This window comes from Octopus bimaculoides, chromosome 2 (assembly GCF_001194135.2).
Source record: "Octopus bimaculoides isolate UCB-OBI-ISO-001 chromosome 2, ASM119413v2, whole genome shotgun sequence".
Classification (NCBI taxonomy): Eukaryota; Metazoa; Mollusca; class Cephalopoda; order Octopoda; family Octopodidae; genus Octopus; species Octopus bimaculoides.
The window spans coordinates 161,852,383-161,858,461 of NC_068982.1; the positions used below are offsets into that span (position 1 = coordinate 161,852,383).

General features: G+C 36.3%; 1 protein-coding gene across 7 annotated transcripts in view; it reads left to right on the plus strand.

Moving 5' to 3' along the window:
* Positions 1–6,079, plus strand: part of LOC106875262 (kalirin) — a 551,716-nt gene that overhangs the window by 113,412 nt on the left and 432,225 nt on the right. The window lies entirely within an intron of this gene.

Here is a 6,079-nt window from a genome sequence, read left to right on the forward strand (position 1 = left end):
TATATATATATAAATATGTATGTGTATATATGTATATGTGTGTATATATATGTGTGTGTATGTATATGTATATATAAATATGTATGTGTATGTATTTATATATATGTGTGTGTATATATGTATATGTATATATGTATGTGTATATATATATATGTATAAATATATGTTTATGTGTGTATATATATATATATATAACCTCTATCATCACATTCACATATCTATCCTCAGCATCATTGCTTTATACTCACTTTGACAAGACTAAAGGGGCCTCTTGGCTTTTTACTGAACAGAATGCACTGGGTGCTATTTATTGTAGTACCAGCACTAGAGAAGATAGGGTTTATAGTGTAATGGACAGCAAGAGGTGGATAGATGGCGAGAGTGAATGATTGATGTTGATACCAAATGGCCAAGGGGAGGACATGAGTAGCATATATGGCCTACATGCATATCTAATGAGATCTCTTATTCTTATTCATATGCTGCAGGATGGGGGAAAGAGAGCTATGGTGATAAGAATGAGAGAGGAAGTAGGTGAGGTGTTGGTGAGTAGGTCAGATAGGTCTAGTGCACGCCTGGTTACACTGAAGTAATGGATGGTGAACAGATCTCTGCTGCCATTCTTAGTCACAGGAGAAAGTGATTGAGAAATGTGTGCTAGTGGTATGGGTGATAGATAGGTGGTTGTTAGGGGCATGGGTCATAGATAGATGAGCGATAAGAAGGATGTGTGATAAGGAGTGGGTGTGTGCAATAGAAGGGTGATTAACAGGCATGTTAGATGAGGCTATGAAAGATGTAGGCTTGATAGTATGCACACACACACAATTATGTTTATATATGTAAATGTGTATGTATATATTTGCATAAACAGAGATGTAGGCTTGGTTGCATGATTGAGTCCCTTGGTTTTGGGTTGAGTCCCACTGCATAGCATCTTGGGCAAGTGCCTTCAACTTTAGGCTGATCAAAGCCTTGTAATGAATTTAGTAGACTGAAACTGAAAAGAAGCTCATTGTGTTTGTGTGGGTGTGTGTGCATGTAGGATGGGGAATCTTCTTGTAATGACATCATCATCATTGGTTTAATGTCCATGTTTTTTCTCTGCCCAGATGCCCTGTTTCCAGGTAAAGTAATATCTACCCTTGACCAGACATCATATGATGTCCTGGCAAAGAAATAGTAAAGCACGTGTACACACACATGTGATTGGGAAGTAAGCTTCTTACATTGTGATACGAACCATGTTGTTTCTTTCAGATCTTCTGTGCAAACCTGTCCAGATTCAAGGGAAATCATTATCTTGCTTGGAAACAAGTGAGGGTTGTCAACAAGGTGAGAGGAGTGCAGCCGACTGTAGAAAATTTGCCTCAGTGAATTTCATCTGATTTATTCAGGCATCGGAAAACAGATGCTAAAAAGATGATGATGATGGTGATGATTATAAAAACAAAAATATTCAATAGAAATAGCTTAGAGTGGCTAATGGCATGGATATGGATAATTAAAAAAAAAACATCTTAAGGTATATCAAACGCCATACAAGATAAATTCTTGATTTATTAAAATTTTCTTTACTTTTGAGAGAAGATGCAATTGGAACTACCTCCAAATGAAAAGAGGAGTTAGTCTCAAGAATCCACCTAAACAGGTATGCCATTTAGGAAAGGATGGCTCTGACCATCTGGAAACAACATTTCTACCTCAATAGGCATCATCAGCACAGCAGTTGTCCCACCCTAACTTCAACAGAAAACATACTTAGACATATAAAGAGTAGAGATATATTTCTCACCAAGGTTTATTGCATAATTAAAAAGAACCAAGAAAAACAGCACTAGATGAATAACAGTATACAAAATTCTATATGAGATAAATGTGTGTATATATATATATACATGTGTGTGTGTGTGTATGCACATATCATCATCATCATTGTTTAACGTCCGCTTTCCATGCTGGCATGGGTTGGACAATTTAACTGAGGACTGGCGAACCAAATGGCTGCACCAGGCTCCAATCTGATCTGGCAGAGTTTCTACAGCTGGATGCCCTTCCTAATGCCAACCACTCAGAGAGTGTAGTGGGTGTTTTTATGTGCCATTGGCACGAGGGCCAGTCAGGCAGTACTGGCAACGGTGACACTCAAATGGTGTTTTTTACGTGCCACCTGCACAGGAGCTAGTCCAGCAGCACTGGCAATGACCTCGCTCGAATGTTTTTTCACATGCCACCGGCACATGTGCCAATAAGGCAATGCTGGTAATGATCATGCTCGAATGGTGCTTTTTATGTGCCATCGACACAGAAGCCAGTCAGCTGCTCTGGCAATGATCACGCTCGGTAGGTGCTCTTAGCACTTCATTAGCACGGATGCCAGTCATCGAATTTGACTTCGATTTCACTTGCATCAACAGGTCTTCGCAAGCAGAGTTTAGTGTCCAATGAAGGAAAGGTATGCATAAGTGGGCTGGCTACACCCCTGGCAGAGGCCATAGGTTATGGTCTCACTTGGCTTTGCTCATGACTTAGTGGTTAGGGTATTCGGCTTGCAATCATACAGTCACAAGTTCGATTCCCGGTGGTGCGTTGTGTCCTTGAGCAAGACACTTTATTACATGGTGCTCCAGTTCACTCAGCTGGCATAAAAGAGTAGTACCTGTATTTCAAGGGGTCAGCCTTATCGCACTCTGTGTCATGCCAAGTCTCCCTGAGAAATATGTAATGGGGTACCTGTGTCTGTGGAGTGCTCAGCCACTTGCACGTTAATCTCATGAGCAAGCTGTTCCGTTGATCATATCAGCTGGGACCCTTGTCGTAACCAACAGTGCTCTTTTATATATATATATACACACGTGTGTACATATATATATATGTATTCATCTCTCTCTCTCTACACACACACACATCCATTTATACTCGCATGTTTTCTGTGTGTATGTATATATATATATATATATATATATATATATGCATGCATGCATGTATGTATGAAGTATGCACACACATTGAATAATTGATTAAAAGGTCTAGTGGTCTGTACTACATATCAATGTATGTTTGTATATTATATATAGCAACTTGCAAAAGCAAACCAGACTACAGCTGTTAGTTATAAATCAAGGTGGTAAACAAATGGAGATAAGCTTCTATGTTGAAACAGATTTTTGTAAATAAATATTGCCACTGTAGACATACAGATGAGGAATAAGTAGGGAATATTCCAATATAGGCATGTTTATGAAAGGTAACCTTGTATATTGATAGGAGTATTTTTCTGGATGAATTATTACAGAGTTCCTGTCAAGTCATATAGCTGTTGGTTGCTATTTCTTATCTCATCAGTGTACAACACTGTAATTAGAACTAAGGCATTATTAGCTGTACCTTAGCTACATATCACTGTTGTTGGTTTTGATTCAAAGTACGTATACAGTGTTTGTATTTACATGTACTAACACATACAACAGTGTATAGAATCACTGCTATTATTTCAACTCTCAAGCCAATTTTGATTAAGCAGATGTATGATCAAAGGTGTTCTAGCTGTGATGATTCCATTTTTTGCCTTCAATGTTTTCTTCATTCTTAAATTGATAGGGGTGTAAGATGAGAAAAACTTGGCTGCTGTGAAGTGGATATTTCTATGATTGTGGTAGTGGTGGTGGTGTTATGGCAGTGCTGCTTTCTAGTTAATCATAGCACCTCATAAAACTTATTGACATAGACCTCAATGGTCAAATGCTGTGAGTTGTAAAATAAAAGATAAGGATCACTATAGTTCCTGTTGAGGTGACAAAGAGTGAACACATGTCAGTGTGCTAACACATGTTTGTTTAGTAATTAGTTGGTTAACCTTTTTGTTTATGGTTTACAATGAATGTGTGTGTGTGTGTTTATGTATGTGTGTATGCCTATAGTAGAAAGGGTTATTATTAAGGCAGTGAGCTGGTAGAATTGTTAGCATGCCGGCAAAATGCTTAGCAGCATTTCATCCATCTTTATGTTCTGAGTTCAAATTCCACCAAGGTCAACTTTGCTTTTCATCCTTTCGGGGTTGATAAATTAAGCACCAGTGAAACACTGGAGTAGATGCAGTTGACCAGTCTCCTCCCACAAAATTTCAGTTCTTTTGTAGAAAGGATTATTATTATTATTATTATTATTATTACTATGACTTGGGTTCATACTTATTCCTGGTAGAATTTATGTAGGTAGCAGGTTACTACCTGTAGCCTTTGGGTCTCCACAAGCTTTCAATTGCCTTTCAAGTGCTTAAAATCATTTTTTACCTTAAGATTTAATTCTCATAAAATAGTATTAATAATTCCAAGAGATAATTCCAAGAGAGTGTTTATCTTTATTTTTGATTGGTGGACTTTTTATTATGTTAAATTTAAATAAATTGTTTAAATCTATTAGAAAAATCTCCCAAATGATAAAATATTTTCAAACTGAACATTTCGTTATTGAATATTAGATAATGCTAATTTAATTATAGGATTTTTCAAAGAAAGATTTGAGACATTAAGTTTCTAATATTAATTGATCAAGATAGGAAGTTGATTAATTTATTCATTATCTATAAAATTTATCATTGCTACTCTGAATTCTTTCTTGGTTTTTGATATTTACTTATTCTTTACTTAGTTTGGTTTTCTTAGAATTATGAGTTCATGTTCATTTTGTGCAGTTGATTTTCTCCATCAGAACTGCTAAGTAACAATTGTTGCCTCCTATAGATTTGAATTCATAGAGCTAAGAAAAGTAGACCATCTGAAAAGTAAGTAAATATTATTTCAGCGATGACCATCCATCCTGTCTTACCATTTTAAGATTATCTAAGACTGATACATCTAATTTTTATTTTAATACTGTAGTGTAATATAAAGATTTGTGAATTTTGGCTGGTCGAATGACCATGTAAGAGGTTTCCATTGCATGCAGTAACTTGAATATTGGAGCATGCCAACCTAATTATTAGTTTGGGGGGACATAGGTTGTAAGGATATGTGTGTGTGTGTTCAGTTTGGTACTAAGGAATCATACTTGTAGTAAACTAGTTTTTCCTTTGAAGGAAAGTTTCTCCAATTTAACTATTCATGTTAATGAATCATTTTATTAAAGTGAACCCTACCTTGTGAAGTAACTAACTGGATACTTCAGGTCCATTTGATCCATCATCCTGTTACCATCAGTGTGTCTTCTATCTCAGGACCCGAGAAGAACACTGTCTCTAGTCTTTCCCTGGAAATGCAACTCCTCTGGAATTATCTCTATACACATTTTACCTCTGGACATTGGCCAGCAGATGTTCAAACTGAACATGAACCACATCACTCTCTCAGTCTGATAGGACTTGCAAAGGTCTTCTTCGCAATATCTATTAAAGCAAAACCATTTTTATTCTCTTCTGAGAATCTTTATTTGAGGTTTTTAGTGGTGGGAACTTTTGAAGAGGCAATATATAGATAGATGGAAATGCTTTGAAGCAGTGAGTAAACATAGATCCAATTGGAAGGTAAGAAAGAGTACATGGCCTCAATTTTAGTGACTATAGATTCACTAGAGAAGTACATGACCTAGAATCTATTGAATATAGATCCAGCAGGAATACATGACTCAGATTCTAGGGAATATAGATCCAGTAGGGAGCATATGACCTAGATTCTAATGAGTATAGATCCAGCAGGGAGTACATAGTTCAGATTCTAGTAAATGTAGATCTGGCAGAGGATACATGACCTAAATTTTAAGTGAATAAAGATGTGACAGAGTACTTGACCTAAATTCTTGCAAAGATAGATTTAACAGAAGGAAGCTCGTTACCTCAGTTGTAGTGGACATAGATTCTAACAGGCAAGACTACTAGCTATGAGATGGATGTGGCTTAAATTCTAGTTGGGATCACTGCTAGCAAAGAATATATTTTAAATTCAACATATTATTAGCTACTAACTTTTTATATTTTGAATATCAAGCCATCTGTTTTTTTTTTGTTTTGTGGTATTAGAACTTTTACCCCATTCATATTCATTGATGCCAATGTGCTCACATATATATATAAATATGATGTATA